This window comes from Trachurus trachurus (assembly GCF_905171665.1).
Source record: "Trachurus trachurus genome assembly, chromosome: 17".
Classification (NCBI taxonomy): Eukaryota; Metazoa; Chordata; class Actinopteri; order Carangiformes; family Carangidae; genus Trachurus; species Trachurus trachurus.
Window position 1 is genome coordinate 16571094 of NC_139900.1, and position 24554 is coordinate 16595647.

Here is a 24554-nt window from a genome sequence, read left to right on the forward strand (position 1 = left end):
TCAGTTTGGCGCCATAATTATTGTCAATTTTCTCCATACAGCGCTGGCGACGAGGACAAAAAGCATGCAACGGATCAGAGTGAGAGCCCGTTTAATTCAATCACATCCTTCCAGAATAAAAAAGATTTTTTTTAAAAAGAAGCTTTTTTCACCCCACGGTAGCTCGCACTAATGAACCTAATGCATCGGGGCAATATTAATCTGTTTTTATAGATGTTATTAGAGAGGAGACTAACTCTACTTATCTACAAAGCATGACCTTTGCTCATAAGCTTAGCGCATACAGCAGTTGTAGAAATAAGATAAAACACAAAACAATCTGTGCGATGCTGGTAAGAACAAAGAGTTTGCACACTATAATGAGAGGCAATTTTCCGAATGTTTGCCAGTATACGCAGTACACTGCATAAAATGGTTTTGCTCAGGCTTAAGTGTACGCCGAGCAAATATGACTGCCATTTCATGAAGTGTTTGTTATCCGCGGTTGTGGAGTTACTAATGTAGATGGTGTTGGAATGACTCCCAGAGAGTTTTCACACACTACTACTCCTCTTTTCTCCCTCCCCAGGGGTGTTGTTAGCCCGCGTGTCCCCTGACAGCTCGCTCCACATAATGAGGCTGACAGACCAAAACAAACACAGGTACAGAACATAGGTAGACAAAAAAAAAAAAAAACAGCGAGGAGAGCCAGAGAAGATAAAGGAATGAGGCAGGCGGTTCGCTATCTATGGCAAGACATATGGCTACTGCTGTGGCGGCTGGGGCTAGCAGAGGTAAGGTATGAGTCATAACACTGCTTTTTTTTTCCTCGACGGCTTTTTGCATCCTCATTTCGCTTCTTTTTTTCCTGCTCTGCTGTACATAGATGCAGTTAGTCATGGCCTCTGTAAAGACAGGCCAGTAATTGATGGCGATATAATGCACTGTGCTGTCACCTCTTTCTTTATTCTTCCTTTCCTGTTCTGTCCCTTGCTTCTGTGTCCTCTCTCTCTCTCTCTCTCTCTCTCTCTCTCTCTCTCTCTCTCTCTCTCTCTCTCTCTCTCTCTCTCTCTCTCTCTCTCTCTCTCTCTCTCTCTCTCTCCCCAGGTGTGCTAGTGGCTGGGGCTAAATGACGAACAGAGCCACAGTGTCTGCTGTCTCTAATGGGGACATTATGCAGGAGGATGGTAGAAGTGCTCACACTCGGCTCGTAAATCACATACTCCTGTAGAGAGACTCACTGCAAGGCCTCACTGCTCCACTAACCCTGCAACAGATCCACACATAGAAATGAAATAAAAAATATATATACACTCATGCGCACACATACATACACACACACGGAGATGTGCACACGCAGATTGAGCACTTTGCATACGCAGACACGCGATTACATACAAACACACCCACGCAAATCCACATCTGCGCCGCCGCCGCGTGGTGCTACTGCACAGCCCATTTACCTGACCTCTAGCGTGTAGTCAACATTTGCCGTGTATCTACTGGGACACAGCTCACTTACATCTGTCCAGCGACGGCACCTCTGCCAACAGGACGGTGCGCTACACCAGGGCTTGTGTCAATGTGATTGAAGTTTGACAGAGCAGTTAAAGCATTATTAGTGCTCCCTGTCACAGCCCAGCACACACAGAGGCCTGCCGGTGGCACAGGTGAGGTAAACACAGGCCCCATTTAGCATATTACCCATCAGTCAACACGACAGGCAAAGGAGATAAAGAAATGCACACCCACTGTGAGTGGGAAAACAAGCACTCCAGTCTGCCCCCCTCTCAAAAGGAGGGCTATATGAAGGTATTTTGGCAGGTGTGTGCACAAGAATCCCACACACACACGTATGCAAACCCACAGATATTCCTTCCCGCACGCAAAAGAATACCACGCAGAGACACACGCCTCTGTGCGCACACACACAGGTTGATGACAGAGGAGGCATTATCCGAAGTGAAATATCTCCAGGTGATGCCTCACATAGCTAATTGACTGTGATGAGCCGGTGCCAGCATGCCTTGATGCTTCTTTTTTTTCCTTTTCTTATTTATCCCTCAATTTCCACTTTATCTGCACAAAGATAATCTGGAGAAATCCACAAAATTGGGTATTTCTTCTGTGTGATTTATAAGCCACAAATCCTTGAAAATACCCCCCCCACTGCTGATGCATGGCTTATTGCTATTACAAATATGCTAATCAGGAAATTCTGAGGTGAGAAATTTGATTTATAATCTGCTTCTGTGAAAACACACCCCATTTGACACCTGGGATAATGGAAGTGAAAGAAAATGTCAGCTTTCACTTCCAAGGCCATTTAGGGTAAAACAAAAAAGAACAAAAAAAAAACTCTTGCCTCTTAAAAGTACTGGTAATAAGTCATCAGTGTCAGCACACACTAACAATGGTGTAAGCTTTTAACAGTTAGCATGGCGCCAAAAGGCAGGGGGCTATGATGTGGCAACAGAGGCTTAGCCAACAGAGCTGTTTGGACTGGAAACAGACAGCTGGCACAGTAGTAGGGCGACCCGTTTAAATGCTCTCTCCTCGGGAGGCTACGAACCACGCTGACCTTTGCTGACTCAGTCGAACGCGGACATGCATAGCAATATACAAACACACACAATAACATGGGCATGTCTTCTGCAAACTGCAGGAAGCTTTCGGTTGGGTTTTTCATTATGCTCCAATGGGATACAAGAGGGATGGAAAAAAGGGAAAAAAATAGAGGTAGGTTAAAAAAACAATAGAGTGAGACGGGCTGACAGAGCGATTGATACAGCGGACAAAAGGGAGACGGCACGCATACTCTCGCCGCAGTGTTTACACGGTCTGCTGGTATTTGTCTTACATCTCTGAAAAGGCATGAAGCAACCTTTATCCAGCGTGATTCCTCCCTGAAGATAATGGATTGCGAACACAAAACCTCCTCCTCAAACCTCGTCATCTGCCCCTTCCTCACATGCCATAATCAACAGATGCACACACACACACACAGACAATCAAACAGACAGGAGCAAAGACAGAGGGAGACAGACACACACGCGCGCACACACACCTCTGTCAACACTCCTCGAGGCAGTGCTGTTAATTCTTCCCAGCCTATTCTCAGTCACACATGGCCGTGGAGGCAGTCGCCAGTGGAGCCTCACTGCTAGATTAACCTTTGCTCTCGCCACAGATCTGTTTTTCAGTGGGACCAGCAGTCAGACAGTGTGCATGGCTGGCAGATAGTAACTCATTGTCAGAGCACTGTCAGCGCTGGGGCCTGCATTAGTGGCTTTTGAAGAGAGGGGCTGTTAATGTGGGCAGGGTGCCAGCCAAGAGAAAAACAGGGCTACTGCCCCACACAGCACTAAACCTGACCTCTACCCTCAGGATGTGAGGGGGGTGGGGTGGTGGAGTTGGGGGGTTACACACGTGTGCACATGCGTGTTGGTGAGAGTTAGTGTTTTCTCTGTGCTTGAGTGATTGCGTATTTTGGCTGCTGATAAATCCCACTGCTGGAGAAAAGGAAAACAATACTGGCACTTTCTTCTCATTTCTGCCAGTTTCTCACTGCTGCACAATGTGTAATCCTGTTTTCCCTGATACCCGCCCCCCTCTCTCACCCCACCCTGTGGTCTGTGTTACAAATACCAGAGGAAAAAGGTTACATGTCATAGTAAATGTAATGAGCATGTTCTGGAGAAATACAGCCAGTGGCACTAGAGCTGCACATTCAAAAACAAGAGCAAGCCCCTTCAAAATAGTCAAAACCACAAATAAAAAACACTGAATTTGGCTTTTATTACTTCATGCATGCTTATGCACATGCCCACACACTTACATGTGAAAACCTGAGGCTTATACACACATGCTTTAGTTAGGATCTACGCTTAAGCTCATAGATTGACCCGCATGCGAGTGAATAAAAGCATAAAGAATCAGTTGGCTGTGAGGCATTTATTTTGCTGTAAAAATCAATATTAAATGCCTTTTACCATTATCAATAGTACACTTGGAACACTCACTACGTTCTTACTTACAGCATTACAGCACTCACTTAAGCCAAGATGATCACTTGTTGTTTTACAGTAATGGAGAAACACATGGCTTAGACCTTCTTTTGACATCAAAAGTAGTTGAGCGAGGGAGTGCAGGACAATGACGGAGAAAAAATGTGCGACAAAGAGACAACATGACAGAACTGCTAAACTGCTTTGCCGCAATTGTGATAAGATACTGGCCTTTACGTGGCGCCGACTTCCACTAAGCTGCTGAACCAAAAGGCACAATGGACAACTAATTTCCTGCGAGCAAAGAATGGTCATGGGCCTGTGAACATTCCACTTCCACCTGCCTCAGCTCCACTCTGCCAAAACACGGTTTAAATGACTTATAATGCGGCAGAGGGATGAGGAGGAGGAGGAGGAGGAGGATGAAGGGGTGGTGGGATGGAGCAGGAGCAGCCGCCGGCAGCTTTGTACCTCATTGTGTGGTTTGAATAACATGGAACGGCAAGATAGCACCAAACAAAAGCGGAACAGGAAAAGGCCATTGGAGAGTTCCTTTCAGCAGCTCTCTCTCTCTCTCTCTCTCCGTCTCCAACTTCCCCCGCCCCCTCCTTCCTCCCACCTCCCCATGTCACCCAGGTGAGTCCTCCTTCCTCTGCTGCTACCCAGGTGAAAAGAAATTCCTGTTCAGCAAGGTTCCCAAGCGGGTTCGTGTACTCTTCAGAGCAGCTTGTTCTCGACTAAGAGCACACAGGGGGGGGGGGGGGGGGGGGGCTGTAAAGTCACGGGACTGAACTGCTCTGAACAACCCAGCCCGGCCCAGATACTGAGCAGACAGGATGTGGGAGTTGTCGGGGCCTGGCAGAGGGAAGACTGTGAGTGAAAAAGCGATTTGGGTTTTAATGAAGCCCTGATGAATGAGTCTCAGACCCCGGCAGCAATAACTCAAAGCCCGGGCGGAGACACACGCCTGGCAGGGCTAAGAGCTGCTCACTGCTGGTTCACGACGGGGCCACAGTGCCCTCACACTTCTTAGCTGGACTAGATAGGCATGACACATTGTTTAAAATCTGCTTTGTAAAGCAGCAAAAAGGGGTTTAGTCTTGCCCGTTTAGTATTTATTTGTAGTTTTCTTTTTTTTTTGGACATGCAACTGCGCGAATCTAAGTAGATAGTGTGTGTGTGTGTGTGTGTGTGTGTGTGTGTGTGTGTGTGTGTGTGTGTGTGTGTGGGATGGGAAGTATATTAGTATATCGAATGTGCGTGTAAAACCTAGTCATGCAGCCAGAAAGCACATTAAATGTTCAGATTGATATGTCAAACCCTGTGGACGGGATCATATAAAAACCCCCAGCCACATCTAAACAAGACCCGATGCCTGTTCCACATTAGACAGAATATAGAAAAATCAAAGCACATTATGTTTATTATGCTTCAGGAGTTATGGCATCTTTCATAGTCTCTCCAATAAAAACATCATAGTATTGCTCTTAGTCTTAAAAAAAAAAGAGCCCAAATGATGTGTTTTTCATTTGTGCTGTGAGCAGTGTGTGTGCGTGTATAACTGCAGATGAGATACTCTTGAGATCCCGACAATGAAAGATTTAGCATTTTTACTTTATACCCAAAGTGAAGATGTGTGAAATTGTGGCAGATATGACTACTAAGATGTGGATAACAGGATTAAATTCATCTCTGGGTGGTGGCCCTGTCGAATGCAGCCCTGTAAAAAAAAAAAGTAAACTCATCAGCTGAGTAAGCTACTGTAATGAAGTGTAACATAAAGCAGAGAAAAAACAGCTCTCTTCTTTTATTTGAATGGATTTTTTCGAAGTGGGGATTAATGAGTGTTGTTCCTGTGTCGGTGGAATACTGTACACCTAAATAAAATATCCCACTGAGAAACTTTCAGTGTTGCCCTGCTGTCGACTGGCTTTCTGCATTATTGCCCATTGGTTAGATGAAACCGCTTTAGTGTCTACAATCATTGTATTGCCACTTATAGGGCATAATTATGCTCATCTGCCTCACTCCCCCTTTGGCATCAACTTTGCTCCATGCAGATTAACGAGTGGCTGTCGGTGGCACACTACACAATATAGGCAGCCAGGGAGCCCTCTCCACAGAAGTGACATGAATTGATCTCAGCCGTAAATGGCTCACTGCAGCTCCCACGGCCCAGAGATCTCACAGTATCAAGAAGGGGCCATGTGAACAATTTAAAGAAAAATGAGCAAGTAGGAGAGCAGTGGCTAAAAGTCAGTAAGAATGCTTTTATTCTGTTATCTAACATGTTTTACTTGCAAAATGAACAAGTGGGTGGCCATCAGAGACAGCCAGCAAGTAAACAAGTTTGCCACTTGGCTGAATCACTTCTACAAGAACCAACAAAAGGAAAATATTGGCCAGCACACAAGAATTTGAAGATTTCATAATAGGTTCAAAAACCTGCCTCGATTGTGATCAAAAGAAGGTAAACAGGTGATGGAATTTTTTTAATTTTAAGCAGCATGTAGTTTAAAATTCATCTGATATTTAATGATGCACTGCGTCTCCCACATCGCTGCAGGTAAATTAATTTGCATTAATTTGTCAGTCAGGCTGACAAATCATTCAGTCATTTTGCACTAATTTTGGCTTTTTCATCAGATATGACATAACTAATGCATCTACAGCTGTAGTTCTGTGCATATGCATGAGCACACAGTTACGCCCTCATGCACTCACTTGCATGAAACTTTCCACTTTTAATCATAAGCCACCATATGTCTCCTTTTCTGTAGACTCTGTGCAGCTTTGCTCCAGGCCAGGCAGCAGAGGTTTATGCAGGGGTCCACCTGATGGTTTCAACTCAGGCAATGTAACTCTGCGGTTGCATCGTAAAAAAAAAACTCTCCACTTGGTTTCACAGTGGCCCGAAACCAGCGCTGAGAGTCATGCTCAGTTCAGAAAAGAGCTGGCGGGAAGAAACGCTGAAGACAGCCTCATGAATACTTATGCCTTCGTAATTAAAGTCTTCCGGCTGCACTGTGGTCTCTCTTTCCTCCTACTGTTTCGCTGCTCCTCTCTGCCCGCCGCTGCCACAGCCTCGCACCGAAAAACGCGCATACAGTACCTCGCTTACTCTGAATGACAGAGCAGACTGGGAAGCAGAAGGACGGTGGATCGCACCATGGCTATCAGGGATTCTAAGACAAACCTTGGACACCTTTACTGTGCAGCACCTGTGCCAGAAGCAATGCGCATCTGCCTTGCATCTGCTCATTACAGGTGATTAGTGAGATGATAAGGTGTATTTTCCACTTTCTAAATGCTACCCTGCAGTAAAAGTATCGCGCACACGGTACCTAAAACATACCATTTAGAAATAAGGAGAGTTTTAGAGCCACGATGAGTGTTAACATTCATCATCCCCATCTGTGCTGCTGTGTTGGAACAATAGAAAGCATAAAACATATCTTCTTCTTGTTAGCTCTGTCTGGCCTGGCCTTACCACCGCAACTCCTGGGTGGGCTTAAAAATAACCTGTCAGACATTACACCTACATCACAGCGAGGATGACCCAACACACAAGCAAACACATGCAAGACTGACTCAATAATCAGCCCACGTAACTACGGAAAAATGGCAAACAAGGAATCAGTTCCCAACCCTTCAGCAACAAAGACAAAATGTGCAAAGCCCCAAAATCTCACTTGGTCATACGTGAAACACTTTGGGCAATTTACTTTCTTGAGAACTTTCTCATCAGCATTTCCTGTTTTTTTTTCTTTCTTCCTCAGTAAAGACGTCAGCACAGTCACAAGCGGGGACCTGCAAAGCATCCATCTTTTGGACTGTTTGGTTAAGAGACAGTGACGAGGAAGGCAAAGTGAGTGTGGCAAATATCCAACCATTCAAATGTCAAATTAAGAACGATTAAACACATTCGGGGCAAAGTGTGGACACGGAGGAGAAAAGTAAACTCCAATCAATATTCCTAAAACAACTGAGGTATAAAAGCAGAGGTGAGCTGAGAGACAGCTGAGGACAGTGAAAAGAAACGCCATTAAAATAAACATATACAACAACAAAACCGAGCGCAGAGTTGAGATACTGTATGAACTCATGGGACTCCAAATTGAGAGTCGCAGACAACCAATGGTGGATAATTTGCAATTAATATCAGTAATTGAAGCAATTAACTTTGTTTTGTTCTGGAAGGGAAACCATTTAGACACTCATGCGTGCAAGAGCACACGCGCGCGCACAAACACAACCTTTTACTCTCAGACACAAAAACAAATACATGCACCTGATCTCTCTCACTGCCACGATACACTGTCTGTCATACCTTCACGAGGCAAGAGCTCATGCAAAAAAATACAGCATTTAAAATATAATGCTGGAATCAGCATCGTAGCTCTGACCACTGAAAAGAAGCCACTTGTTAATATTTAACAAACTGCAATAAAAGGCATTCCAAAAATCAGTGTCGTCTCTCTTGTTTTCCACATTCTACCCGATGTTTATCCTCTCACTAATGAGTTAACGCTCCCTTCTTTCACATTTGTGCATCTCCCACGCCACAGACAAACGACAGACAGACGAGACCTTGGACACAAAGTGGGCTAACAGCATCCACCCCTTAAATTTTCACAATGGCTGCTCAGATAACTGGCTCACAGTCTTTCATGCAGCGATGCAAATCTGCGCGCCTGCCTCCAGCCTGAAGTTGTTCAGCGTACCTGCTGAGAGGGGAAGGCCTTCTATCAAAACAATGCCACACCAGACAGTTTGAGTGAATTCTGAAATGCGACGGGAGAGAATTAGATCTTTGAAAGCTCTAAGTTATGCATGTGTTTGTCATGGAGAAGTAGCTAGCGATTCCAAAAATAGCTGGCAGTAAGGGGCGCCATTTTTATGTGGCTGTTTTCATGTCATCTCCTCAACAGTGAGGTGCATGGAAAAGAAAGAAACACATGGAAAGTATGATGTGCCTTATATGTTTGGTATTTGAGGTATTTATTTCTAGTTGATCTATATTTGCTGTCAGTTTTTTGCATTTTTACTTCTTTTTTAGCTTCTCTGCAGAGTTGGTCTATCAGTATTCTCTTTTCATGGAGGGGGGGAAAAAGAATAAAAGACAGTGACTAGAAATAGACAGAGCAGCAAAACACTGCAGCTATAAACCAACAAAGACTAGCTAATACCACAATCACCTTGAAAGTGTCATTCTCTAATGACGCAAAATCTTTGCTTTTATCTCCTAGCGAGAGAAATCCTCTCTCATGGGTACGCGGCAACAACTCTCATTGTAGAATTATATCCCTAGATGTGAGAAGCTCAATCAATGAAAGCAAATCAGAAACAAGATAGCAGAGTGACACTGTGTTCTGCAGGTAACTCGGCAAACATAGAACACAGAAGTGACTTTGTGTTTAAAAATCAAGCTTTTAGAGGAATAATTTGTTATTTCTGGGGGAGAAAAAATGTTATTCACTTTCCAGCACATAATTAGATTGACACCACTCTCACATCTCTCCATGAAATATATAAGGCTGTTCAGCACAGGAAATAGATAGCCCTGGCTAGCCGTCTGCTCATGTATTCAGTCTTTATACTAAGCTATGCTAACCGGCTGCTGGCTGTATTTAATGCCAGATTCCAGGCAGATATGACGGTTGTATCAATCTTTCCATTTGACTTCCTGCCATAAGCTTAACATCTTCCCTGAACGTCATTGCAGAATTTCTCTCTTTTTTTGATACATATAACTTTTTAAAGACCTTAAGTCAAATTTCAGCCACATCTTAAGGCTGCATGTTGGCCATTTCTTCATCTAGCCCAATCTCGAGCACAGGGCTATAGGAGATTGTGAATCTAAAGTTTTGGAAGTTAAAGAAGGTAAGAGGACAGCATCTAATCTGCTGATCAATAAGAGGATTTAGCTTCATACAAAAGACTGCTCATCTGCATTCAACACGGCAGAGGTTCAGGAATACTATCTCTCTTTGCCTGTGTTCTTTTCCGGCCCTGCCTTTTCTCCATGTTCACCTTTCGTCTGTTAATCCCCGTCTTTCATGCCAACAGGAATGGGCGGATTAGAGCTGGGAAAGTATTCACACAGCACACAAACCTCTCGCACTCTCGTTATATATCCCCTCTCCAACCCACACTCTCTGCAGCGATTGTGTGTGTGTATGTGTGTGTGTGTGTGTGTGTGTGTGTGTGTGTGTAGTGTATGCTAGCCACTATGGGGCTTCCATGTAGGTGTGGGATGCGTGTGGGTGGTACAGTGCTTTACAACACAGTATAATTTACTGTGAACAGTCCATCACTACTTCCTCTAATCCAGTTTAAATGACCCAGTCTTCTGGAGAGATGCTCAGCGCACGCACGCACGCACGCACGCACGCACGCACGCACGCACGCACGCACACACACACACACAAAGACATATCCTGTGTCTTTTTATGACCCTCTTACTCTCCATCTCTCTCTCTCTCTCTCTCTCTCTTACACACACACACACACCCACACACACACACATTCTCCACCACAGTTGATAAGTCTTTTCAGCAACTTTGGAGAAGGATAAACACACCTGTTTAGAGCAGACCTGTCTGTCTTAGGCACAGTCTAGATGGAGTTAGCTTTTAATCCCTTTCACTCTCCCCTGTCATTCTTGCATTCCCCTCATCTGTGGGCAAAGCTAAACCAGACCAGTCACAAACACATACACTCAAGCTGTAGTCTTAGTCTTGCTGAGCCTCTTGCTGGCAGTATCTAATAAAATGGTATTAGACGGACCAATCTGTCCAATCCATTTAGGGCTGATGCCTCTGCATTCCTTCTCTCTGCAGATGGTTTGAGATATGGATTCATTTTCAGACCTCTTGCAGAGCCAAGCGCTGCACAAGAGGGGGGTGACCCTCTCTCTCAGGTCACTTTTGCATGCTTGAGCAATCGTGGATGCACACAAACACACATTTACTCCGAGGTTGGAGTGGCTGCCATTTCTATCAGCCATTACCAGATATATTAACACTTCAAAATGGCCACCTAACATTTCTAGACCTCACTGCTTTTAGTAGGGGAGTGAATCATGGGTGCTCTTAAGGCACTTAAATCTGCCGACACAGACTCTGACACAGTCATTCTTCAGCCACAGAGCAAAGAAAAAAGAAAAGAAAACGAGACAGAAAAGATAAACAAGGTTCCAAAACTCTTTAAAAAAAGCATGCAAAATAAAAACATTAAGAGCACTAGATATTTCGGTGTAAAGAGCAATGGGCACCATCAGAAAACAAGCACCTGCTTCACAGACTAGGACAAAGCTATCATGCCACTGAGAGTACTGACTGAGAGACGTGCAGGTTTCCATTCCCCCTGAATGCAACACTTGATCATTTCTGCTAATTACAGTGCACAGTGAAATCATCCACTACAGTCTGAAGATGGCTGCCTTTCTGTGATCTATGGTATGTCTGCTACAGATCCTCAATGACTGAGAAGAGGAAAAAGTCATACTGCACAGCCCCAGATGATGGTTTTACATTACATGTCAAGCCAGTGCAAAATGGAGCAATATTTAATTAACATTTCTAATTGTGCCTTGAAGCCTGCCTCGATTTAGTGGCGGCTTCATCCCCGGCTGATTATGTTGCAATGATGAGGTTAATGGTGCTGGATATTTGGCTGCTTGGCAAATAGTGAGCGTGAGGATGCTGTAGGGTCTCTGTTGCCCCTGGCAACCCCATATTTCGACGTGAATGAATAAGAACCATAGTCAAGTGTGTGTTTATTCACATTAAAATCTGTGTATGTGACCTTGACACAGCCACCTGCCTCATGTGGTGAATATCTGCTTGACTTAATCAGTTTATTCAATTTAGACCTTTTGCGTATTCCCTTTAAGACAAGGGTTCACTTTTAGAGTCGCTATCTATAACCTTAACAGCACTTTGGACTTAAGAGTATTCAGAGCGAAAGTATATTCCAGAGTCGTGCTGTCTGTGTTTAAAAATGCTACTTCCGCCAGGCTGCCGTGGTAGATTGAGTCATAAGTTCCAGATCGGTTTTGTGGCTCTGTGTATTAGTCCAGACTGTCTGTTTGATAAAAACTGACACAAAGTTGTTGAGCCACTCATTTGGCAAAAAATCAAGGTAAGGCCTTCTGCATAGAGAATCACGGACTGCACACCAGTCAAAAGCAAACACACACACACACACACACCAGAGGCACATTTCAACCCGCCACACTCAGCCCATATTATTCTGCCTCACTGAGCTCACTTGACTCTCTGCCAGCGTAACTGTAAAAGTCAACCTTCTCCCTTCCCTACTTCTGTCCTGCCTTTCCCTTCCTCGCTCCATCCCTCTTTCTTCCCCCTCCCCTCTTCAAACCCACCTCCTCCTTCCATTTCAAAATAAACACTGTAATCCTTAAACGAGACGAGCGACACAAATGGGAGCTCGGTTTATCGTTAACAAATGGCCTACAATGCGGCAAAGCATTCATTAGGACGCGGCACGGAGCAGCCGTTTACAGTGGCTGTCCAGTGGAGAACATGGAATTGGTAAAGCAGAGATAACAGCTGTGAGATAACAAAGACAAACCTGCTAACACAGAAAGAGTCGGTGAGGCACCCAGAGATCTGAAAGCCATTAAACTCTGGTGCTGGCTGGGAGGAATGAGGTCTGTGATGGCCTATTTCTGTAGGCTCTATATCTCATCAGGGGCTCTCACCCCACACTCCATGTTGTGTGATTTATTTGGCCTTAAAGTCGCCCTTTTTTTCTTTTTTTTTAAATGAAGTGTGTGCATGTATAAGCCCAGTTGTGCAAGCCTGCCTCATCTATGTGTTCCATCACTCAAAGGCCTCAAGCCCAGTTGTCATGGAGATGGGACACAGGTGCTATACGCCGTCTCCCTAGACACTTGTGATGTCATTATGGAACAAGAAGAGGAAATAGTTTTGCTCCAAATTCCCTGCACATATACAGGAGGACTACTTAATCTTACACAGAACATTGTTATGACTGAAAACTTTACTTCAGCAACTTTCTGGGTCACCAGTCTGTGTCATGCTATTGAGTCTGTTTCACAATAGTCTATTCAGTGTGCGCTGCGGGCCAGCTGGTACGGTACAGCATCCACACTCCGGCCAAAGACTCGGGCAGCAGTTTGGAGCAGTAACTCTTTTTCTGGCAGGTAGTCTCCTGCCAAAATTCAGTGCTGACAGATGACCACTGACAACAGTGCCCAGTGATGTGCACAAAAGAGCCACTCTGGACCATGTTTGCGCTAAATGTCGATGGAAAAGTTGTTGAGGAGGACAGGTCTTGAATCAGTGTCTATTTGAGTATACTGAAATAGGCTATATTCAATAGGAAATGTAATTTTCAAAAAAAAAAAAAACGTACTTTATGAAAAAGACTTTCAGGTTTTTATTGAAGTCGTGATGACCTCTCTCTCACTGCACACTAATATAACTGAAGAGCAAGCACTTGGCTGAACAAGAAACATGGGGTTAATGCCCGTCTGTCCTCAGGTCTCAACTCTGAGACAGGAAATGAGCTTCTGTGTCCACCAATCACTTTAGATAATGGAGAGATTTATTAGAATCAGGCTGCTGCTGCCGTGCCAAGCCTAATTAATTTTCCTGTGTGTGGGTGTGTATGTGCGTATGAGAGAGAGAGATGGGAAGAAAAGGAGAGAGAGACAAGGAAAGTATGAATGACAGAGAAAGAGAGAGAATTAAAATGAGGTGTGAACACATATCCAAATGGACACATTTCCATACAGGTATATGGCGGACATTTGTTTCGGGGAGAGCAGCAGGTTTCGGTCTGACTTGCGCTCCCTTGGTTGTGAGACAATGTAAAACATGTGGGCTTGGCAAACCACAGACCTATAGATCAGACAGCCAGGCCCAGCCAGATGGCCCCGGCCAAGCAGCCCTCCTCTCTGTCAACCCCACCACTAATTAGGATATTTACATTGGGGCGCATGTGTCTGTGTGCAAGTTTGAGAGCTTCCTAAATGAGCAGAGATTAGTAAGGTGCTAGCTGATGCTGCAGCTTTTGCTAAGCCCTCACAGCTACGGTGAATGTGTGAAAAGTGACGCAGGCCTAGCCGGGTAAAGAGATTAATGCATGTCAAATGTTTTAGTCGAATCAGAGTTATTTCAACTTTGTAACTTGCTATAGAAAGATGTTATGTTGCTGTCTCACTGTCAATTTGACAGTTGCAAAAATCTTGCTATAGCCTAATCTTTTATTATCAACAATAATTTTAATTTCAATTTTTCTAGATGACAGTACATCGGCTGCTTAGTAGAATATCATCTTCAAAAACAATGTAGAACAAATGTAAGCATTTTTAAGGACATGAAGAGAACATATGAACAGAGACACCAGCTGTGCAGACACTTTTCCCCATCACCTCCACTTCACTGCAGGTGAATGACAGCAGAGGGCACTAAAAGCACCACAGCCATGGTTTAACAGGCAAATAGAAATGATTTTACAGAACTATAGATTATTGCAACTGAAATATGAACCAGCTGAGTTAAGTTGATCTCCTGTAGCAGTGACCTTCCTATAGCCCATAGGGCCTTAAACTGGGCGCCTATTGACTGGAGTCCTGAATAACCATTGGTCAACATGCTGTTATTGACAGTGTGTGAATGTGAAGCATTTAACTCTGCTAAGCTGCCAAAGTGACGGATGGACTTTAGATTTTTACCATCAAGTTTTGTGACTGTATCTTGAACAGTTGTGATGCTATAGTATCACAGTGACAAAATCTGTCCACCCGCACACAAAGACACACGCACGCACACAGGAGGTGAAGCAAACAACAACAACAACAGGGTTGTCACAGCTTGTAATCAAGCAGTTTCAGATTCTTTGGGTTTTGTCCTGCACTGTAGTTCACCACCACCTCTCTGCTTGAACATAATGACCAGGTTGATGCAGTTTTAGAAAATAACCAAAGCCAACTGTGTCTAGGTGAAGAAAATCCTTTATTTATACGCCAGGGAAGAAAAGCTTTATCAAGATGAGTCGAAAAACTCCCTCACACAGCCTTCACGTCAAACCCCTACCCTGCTGCCCTTATAATAGCTATTCGACAAGAATGACATTGCCTCATCTCTTCTCTTCTTCTAAATTACTACCTTCACTTTCTCCATGGGTGACCACTTGCTTTCTCGTATCAATCTTAACTTCTGCCACCACTTACTCCTAACCACCGTATTTCATATAAAAATGTACTGGATCTCTCTTAGTTTCTCAATTGCTTAAAATCTTTTTATTATGTTTCCCCCCATCTCACTGTACCTCACTATTTCATACTCCTCCACCCTCTCTGCTGCTGCTGCTGCTGCTGCTGCCGTGTGTGTGCCTGGAACCACAGCTATGTGATGGCAGACAGCAGGAGAACATGTTGAGGGTTTACTAAATGTTTAACATGCAGTTAGAACCAGCCCAGATGGGCACCGGGCTTGTTTTATTTGCAATAATGGCTTCCTCCTTAACAAATAGCTGTCAGCAGAGGCAATGGATGTCTGTGTCTGCGAGTGTGTGGGAAATTTATACATGTCAAACATGACCAGCCGTAACTTCTGGCAAGAGATACTTTAACTCGCTCATCATAGATCTTTTATTACGTGTTGGAGCTTGTGTGTGTCTGTGTGTGCGTGTCTGTGAGTGATTGTTTTTTGATGCTGTGCTACCCCTTACAATACATCTTCTGTGATGGCTGGGTGACTGGGCAGACCCCCTTTCTAGATGGTGGGGTGGAGTAAATCAGGGTTGATTTGGCTGCCTGCCACAGATGTGTCAGCTCGCCCTGTCCAATGAGGATCCAACAAATAGCATTCCATGTCAGTCACATCACACTCCATAGATCTTTCCCGACTGCTACAGTATCCTCCTGCCTTTTTAAGACAGTCCGCCACCCCACCCCACCTCCCAACCCCCCCAGCTACTGGCAGTGCCCCCCTCCCTGCATGTCCCTCCTATGGATTTGCTGCAATAAAATGTCATCTCTCTTCCTTTGGCCCCTCAAATAGTTCTGTCAGAGTGCTTCAACTGGATCAAAAGCCCAGATGGCTGCAGTCAGCGGGAGTGAGAGGGAAAGCGTCCAGTACAAAGACTGGAATGGAATTGGATGACATGGAATAGTTCAAAATCTGATTGTGCTGCAAGAACATAGACAGAGATCTTTGTTCATTCATGTGAAGCTCCAATTTATACATGTAGCAGAAGATTGGGGAGAGGGGGGGAAATACAGGATCAAAAAAAGAGAAACATCTTTTTTAAACAGAAACTATACCTGCTGTTCCTATGTCATGGTTATTTCCTTTTTTTTAAGGAAGAAGCAGAGCACAGATTTCATTTCTGTGCAACTGTGTCTCCGTGCTTGCCGTCATGTCTGCTTTCTGTGTGTAATTTCTCCAGTGACCATGACAGAGGAGCAACTGCACAAAGTGCGCAGTGACAAAGCGCTGTGTGTTCATGCTGCTGTTCTCTTCCTGCCTCTGCAGCAGGACAAGCAGATTGATGCTACAGCAGCGGAGCACTATTTTGCTCGTATGTCAGGTCATTGGCTGCTCTTTGTGCCTCAGGAGAGAGCAAAAGAGGAACATGGCTCCCTCTTTGTCTATGTCCTATCTGCCTTGTTCTCTCTTTCTCTTCAGCTCTCTGTCCACGGGCTCCTCTTCCTCCTCAAGCTAAGAAATATTACAAAGAGCCAGCAGTCAACTCCATCGTTCTGCCGCCTGCAGATGCGGCGAGTTTACCCCAGGGTCTAACTTCAGCACAACACAACACAGCACAGCACTGGGCTGACTGGGCAGGTGAAGTGAAGATAGCTCAGTAAAACACACGAGGCTGTGCGGGCGCTTTGTGTCCAAGCCTCAAGATAAACACTTGAGACCAGAGTCAGTGTGAAAAATTATTAGCATCACTGATAACTCCGCGGCAGCAGCTATTTGATTTAGAGAGATCGGGTTTTCAAAAGCGAGGAATCTGCACTTTGTTCTGAGAGGATCTTTGAACTTCAAAAAGAATCAAATGCTGTGATATGAAAACCGCAAATTAACTAACATGCACGCACGCCAACACTGGGGACAGTGCAGAACATCTGTGATCAGCATTAGTCAGAAGGATCTGCTTGAATTAGCATGAAAATCCAACTAGCAGACAGTGATAAAGGCGAGTTTCACTCAGCGCATGAGGAGAGCGACAAACAGCGAGGGGGAGATAGAAAAGGGCAGCAGATGCTGGGATGTAACCAAATAGTTTTACATTTTCACTCTCAGTGCCACACTGAGTTTTTTGTCATTTACTTATAAGGGCATGGGAGCACGTTCAAGAATGTGAATATAGTTTGAGCAACAGCATGAGCGAGGGGAATATTAGAGAGATAGGAAAGAGAAGAGATGGCGCTCAGAATAAATGGGGAGGGGAGGAAAAATGAGAAAGGCAGACAAGGGAACTCATTAACTTCTCTTTAATAAAGCCCAAGTCACATGGGGACTCTTTCACTCCTTCATCTATCCAGGCATACACACATACGCACACACACTAGCACACAATACACTCTAGTGCCACAATGATCACCTCCACATACCACCATCATTTGACTTACATTAAAAACCTCTAACCCAGTGAACTTCATTAATGAAGGGATGTCCCTGACAAACCTCGGCTATAGAGTTACTGCACGTCGTACAGTGCTGACAATACCCTCTCTGCTGCTTTATGCTGTGAATAAATTACTGGAGTGCTGACAGTGAAGTTGCTGAATGTAAATATTTCGTAGGCTCAATGCAACTCAATGCCACGGAGAAACTCAATATCTTAAAGCAACAGCATGCACACTTGGAGAAAATCTGCAAATATGAAGCAGAGGCAAAACATTTTTCATCCATTTTCCCTTTGCAAGCCATCTTCAAAGACTAAAAAAAGAGAAAAAAGCATTTCCATGATAAACACTCAAACTGGCACTGGGCCCAGTTCCAGATTCCCTTTTGTTGTAATCGTTTGTGGGATAAGTTCGCTATGACTCGGAGGCATAGGAGCGGGACTAGCTTGGTTCGATACTATAGGGAAAGGAAAGCAGGGATTGTAGCATTAAAGCTTCCTCTATATCTGAACATCCATGCCTTCCCCAAGGGCCAGACAGCAAGGCTAATTTAAGAAGCGTGGGCTCTGTCAGCTGTCATCAGCCATGCGCGCTCACAGACACACACACACAAAACACACAAGTGGGCATATTTATCCAAAAAAGAAAAAAAAAGCCACACACATAACGCACATATGCACTCGAACGCTCGCTGCACAAAGCTAATTCCAGAAGTGTGGGCAACTGTCAGAAGTCATCATCTGTGAGTACAAAGCCAACCAACATGTTACACAACCTGGCGCTCTAATGGGCGGAGGCAGAGAGAGAGACATAGAAGGAGGGAGAATTATTGATTAAGGCCGACGAACAACACTGTGAAACAAAGCAGAAAATACATTTCAAGTGTCTACTTTGCATGGAGCCCATCAATCCAGGCACACTCCACGCGACCCTTCCGCGCTGAGAAGGTGTGTTAATTACGTGAATGAGTGTTTGGGTCCCTTAGGACTACAAAAAAAGAAAAAGGAAAAATAGCTGAAAGGAAAACAAAGGAGCTGCTATGTGAGGAACATGCGCTAACGTGCAAATCTTAACATCGGTGCTTCTGTCTAATCAAGGTCAGTCCAAAGAAACAAGCACCCTGCTGGGCAAACAGAACCCAGGAAAACACACACATCGCTCACTATCCAATCACACTTTGTATAATCAAGCAAACACACGAAAGCTCAGACGTAGAAATTCCAGTGAGAGGAAGGAGACGAGGTGGATGGTGCTTTACTCTCCTCGATCTCAGATGATCACATCCAGGTGTTCTGTGATCACGAGGGGTTTCAAAACAGGGGTCTTGCAACTGCCAGTCTCAGAGACACAGACCACCCCACCACCACCGCCACTTCAATGGTTTGCCAACCATTTTGTGTCACACCAGTTCTCTACTACAGAGATCAAAGGGACTCTTAAACTGCCATCAAATAATTCTAGCAAACATGATGCAATGGCTGCCACCTAAGGAATCCATACGCCGCCAGCCGTGCGACGTGCCTTCCCAGCAACTGTGTGTGGGAATTCATTTCCCCAAGATACTGGATGACATTCCTCCAGCAGATTTCCATCTCATCGCCACTTTGAGCATGAACGCTCATTCACTCATATGATACAACTTAAGGCTTTGGCACCGAAATACATTAGCATTTTAGAATGCATTAGCATACCCAAAGGGAACTGCGGTAACATTGATTACAAGTAACCGCATGCATTTAGATGCTAGATGCTGCTCTGCCTCTGATCACACACAATATGCCATTTCTACTCCCTGCCCTTCCCCCCTTTTGCACACACACACACACACACCTTGTGTCTGGGAGGCAGCCCCGTCCCCTGCTGTGAAGCAGGTGCCGTGATATGATTCTCCCTCCCCTAATGCATGCTGTCACACACAGAGACACACACACACACACACACAGACAAGTACATGCACACACATACAAATGCATGTCTTCAAAGACAGAGCTGTGAAGCAAAGGTGACAGGTCTCTGGTTCCATGCCATCCTCAGCAAATGTAGCGCTAATTGCCATTCCCCCACTGTTCGAGAGCAGCGTGACTCCAACATGGGGTCCATATGGACCCCAAGATGGAGTCATCTCCTGCCCACTAGAGGATCATGGGAAGAAAGAACAACCAAGTGATGTTCACCACAGGTAAGATACCTGAACTAAACTGACTAAGTTGTACATTCCTCTGTGTATTCAGCAGCAGATCATGAACTTGGATTTTGGCAGCTGGGCACAGACACATGTAGAAGCTAGTGTTGTTAGTATGACAGCTGATTAGAGAGATGAGAGATCTGACTGTGACACCTCTAATGATCTCTTCATCTGATTGACAGGCTAGGCAAGGCTCCAATTCACACATCTACCACATCACAGACTGGGATTCACATACAGAAAAAGAGGGTCAGTGTGTCAGACACACACACAGCGCACACAGACACACAAATGCGCTAAAACGCACACACCTTTCCAGTGAATGTTAGAAAAAGACTATCTGCTTCCATAAATCCCTCCTGTGACTTCCAGAATATTCCGCTATTATGTTGGCCCTAGCAGGGCTATTTCCTCCTCCAGTTAGGCTGTCATCAGGGGCATTGTGCTGTATTGTCTGGGAGTGAGCCTAAATGGGGCCCTTTCAGGGGGGTTTTTTCAGGTACTTTCATGGAAGAATGGAGAGGATATTCATATCACATTTCAGTTTTTCTATCGCTGAGCAAACACAGTTTTGGAAAACACACAAAGACGCCTGCATCCACAAACACGTACGCGCACACGCCAACACACACCGGCACTTCCTTCGCTGACCCACACGAACAAGTTGAGCGCATTCCTTCTCCCAGCGATTTCCTCCATCTTCTCCCAACAGACAGGATCCCATTACAAGCGCCTGACTGTTATCTCTCTCGGAGGTAGCAGCAAACATTGTAATACACATCGAGAAGGGAGTGTCCTAAAAAAATTTCACAAAAAAAAAAACCTGGAGTTCTGGTATCTAAAATTCCTGAGCCAAAGTTAATCGAATTTCTAACCGTTTCCAAAATTGTTCTTGCAAACACATATTTGATTAACCTGCTGTACTAAATGGGGGAATGTGATGGGTCTGGATTCCTTAAAAGAACTGGCAAGCTGCAGCAAGCTCCTTTAATTGCACTCTCACTGATCCATCTCGTGATTATTGGCAATTATCTGTCAATTAGCAATGTGCTGATGTCACCGTGATGTGAAAGGCAAAGCAATCAGGAGCTGTTAGCGTAGGAATGGTCGCCCATACAAATGGCTCGATCTAGTGTCCGGCTCACAACAGAGGAGCCTGTGCATTCGTCAGTGTGTGTGTGTGGCAGTGTGTGTGCGTGAGTGCTGGGTCCAGTAACTAATCTCCAGTGTGACTGTAGAAATCGCAGCAGAGCTGAGCTGTCAACACTGCTTCATGTCTACACTGCTCAGTAGTTTCAGAGGCTCCTAAATAGGATACATATGCCATTCAAAGTGACCTTGACTGAAACACACTTAACCCTTCCCTCAGTAGCCCCCTCACTATCGCCCCAGCTAGGCGCCCCATTTCTGCCATGAATCTGGAAGTAATATTCATGTATGTAATATAGGTTTTTTTTTATTTTTTTTTATAAAAGCTCTATTAAAATAATCTGTGCTTGCAAAAGTGGAGGAAATAGATCCGTTGGCAACATTTAAGGGATACTTCACCCAAAATCAATAATTCACCAATTTTCTACTCACCGTCATGCCAAGGAAGGGTTTGGAGAACTGTCGAAGTCATCAAAATGCTTTTGGAGTACCAGGGGGGGTCTGGCAGGCAACAGATTTTCATAAAATGGCGGCGGTGAGATGTTCGTTCGTCATTGTAAACTATTGGATGTATCATGCAAATGTCAACATCAACAGAGCCACTGGGAGCTACTGCTACAACAAGGCTAAAAACAGAGATCAAATTATTTTTTTCCGAACAACTTTTTCATGTCGCGGCTTCAGGACACTTGGGTCAGTACGGACCAGCAGCATGGAGGTATTTGGATGTTTCATAATGTGTGTTTTGGACGATTCAAAAGTGAGAACTATCCACCGCCATTATATGAAAATCTGTTCTCCAAACCCTTCCTTGGCATGACAGTGAGTAGAAAATTGGTGAAAAATCATAAGACAATATTTCAAATATGTCTAGAATACATCTAAGAGCAATTATCAACTCTCTAATTTTTCTCTATCATTTGGAATATAAATGTCCTTGTCATGATATACCTTTGTTTGTTTTGTAGTTTTACTTGCCAACTTTGGGATATATCGCTCTACAAGGCGCAGACCCTTTGTTTGCCCTCTTAAATATTTACAAAAACACAAAGAGACACATGAGAGATGACAAATCATCCTTGTAGTCACCGAACGCAACCAATCCATCAGACACACACTCGCCTCTCAAATAAACAGAGGATGCTCAAGACATCTGTCATTCCCTCCCCATGCTGTGATCCATGATATGATCGCAACGCTCATACATCCTGTACGATTCACAATCAATCTTCAAAGCCAAGGCAAGGGATGGAGAGAGAGAGAGGGGGACATAGAGAGAGAGGCTTCTTGTTTGCTTTTTGTCTTTTCCGCTTTTTTAGTGGCACTATGACCATCCATCATGCTGTTCCTTTTAGAAGCTGCCGCATGATGTTTATCAAAGGAAGTAGATTTTCAAAGCATTACCTGAGCTTCAAGTTGATTGAGAACATGTGCAGAAATGCAAGTCACTCTCCACGCTTCCCCTCACATTTTCAACTGTCAATAACAGCGGAGCGAAAGGTGTCCTCTTTCAGCCAATCATTGACAGGTGTCTGAAAGGCCTTTTAGAGCAAGCTGAGTGATTTTGTTTTTTTCATACATGCTTGGATCTGCTCACTCGCATGCACACGCGACGCACACACAAACACACACGAAAACGCACACTCTGGGGCTCGTGCAGGGTGACCTTGTCAAGAGTCATAACCATCACATGAAGAGAGCATTACACATCTGTGTCTCTCTGCTCCACCTTGGGTTAGGTGAGTCAGTTGATTTCACAAGTATGAAAAATGGATGGATGACTTTGGGATTGTTTGAGAAGCAGAAGCCAACAATTTGGGCCCTGAGCATTTATTTACCCCCCAAACACCGTAAACATGATCAGCACCAGGTGGGCTGTTAAGATTTTAATGGCACCCCCTTTATTTAGTTATAAAAAGGTAAACAGTCAGTATCAATATCAAGTCGCGCATTAGCTGTGAGTGAAAACACAGAGAGACAAGAACATTTGTCATGATTTCAATTAGATGGTCAGAGAAAAGAGGAAAAGACAAAACAAAAACAAGCGTGAGTCTGCAAATCACACCGGCCTAACACACTCACGCACGGCTTTGAAATCTATACAATTACATTGAGACATTGTTTCCTCATCGCCCTAACCTGTTTCGTGTTGGAAGGAAGGCACAAGTCTAAATCCTTGGCATCAAGAACAAAAGCCTGGAGACTGTCACTACAACAAATCCCTGCATGACTCTGCTTGGCCAGCTGCTTTACTCAGAAAGGCCGCTTTATGATTGGTTTTACGCAGTCAGTATTGACACTGATGCATGTTGGAACATGATACGTTCATCTTAAACGGTTGGGAGGAAGTGAGTAATGCGCTTCTTTCAAACATAAATCTCTTATACTGAAATGATGCCCTTTCTCTGGGGAAATGCGCCATGGCATTAAAGTCATAAACAAATATAGACAAATCTCTGAGACCTCCCTGACAGCGATCAACATGTGTGACGACTCAGGTTTCTTTTAACTTAAACCCACAATTCTAAAAAGTACTGTTTTGTAACTTAATATAAAGTTACGTTATATAAAATAAAATATAAATAAATAAAATGTATTATATTAAGTTAGAATAAAGGCCCATAGGATTCTGTGGTGGAGTGAAGGGAAATTTTACACTACATCACACAGCACAGCGCAGGTGTTAAGAAGCTGCAACGTGTGAATCTACAGATATGATGAATTGCAAATGTCATGTTGAATCATCATTAGATTACACGCTTTAGCTGCACCTTACTGGAGCTGCGTGACGTTTTGATTAAATCATCAATGAACGATGTGTGACAGACTGTGTTTGTATAGGACATCATGAGGCAAGACGGTGTTGGTTCCTGTCATTACTGTATTCAAACACTTTCAAATCCTTTTTCTTTTTTTTCATTTTGTGCAATTGTGATATTAAATATATATCAGATCTGTAATCTTTGTTATGTAAATTCAAATTCAGCTCGGAACCTTCAAATACTACAATATGCACATCCCAGATATTATACTGCAAATTATACTCACACAAGTGTAGTTCAGTCAAAGGTTAGCAATCCAGAGAAAATAACAAAACCAGGCACACATAAACACACAAACACATATATATGCGTGTGTGAATCGTCCGTGGGTGCTGATTTAAACAACATACGCTTAGACACTAGTCGTAGTACACACACTGCACACTTCTTGTCTAGTTAGGCTTCACAGATCATTTATCATTTACTGAGTTTGTAGGTGAGATCCAAGCCCACGCTGCTATGCATTTATATAGAGAATTTATGATAAAAGAGGCCAGCGTTTGATATTACGTTAATAATCTCACATCACATGTATGATGTATCTTTTGATATTAATAGAATTTCCTCTACAACTGATACGACACAGTTGTAAAAGGCAGCCCTGGAAAGCTGCTGTACAATTATATTCAGCTCGGCTCAGTGGGAACGTTTGTCATCTTGACATATCATCAGTTGAGTGCAGCGCGGCCATACTGGAAAATGTGTGCATCTGAATGAGCACATCTGTTCACTCACGTCCACATTCCACTTTAGTATATTTAAATCTACCTGACTTC

The 24554-nt window shown here is 44.1% G+C and overlaps 1 protein-coding gene across 1 annotated transcript in view; it reads right to left on the reverse strand.

Moving 5' to 3' along the window:
• ephb1 (EPH receptor B1) overlaps positions 1 to 24554 on the reverse strand; it is a gene marked incomplete at its 3' end in the record, with an annotated part of 149638 nt that overhangs the window by 116285 nt on the left and 8799 nt on the right. The gene's annotated exons all lie outside the window — the stretch shown is intronic.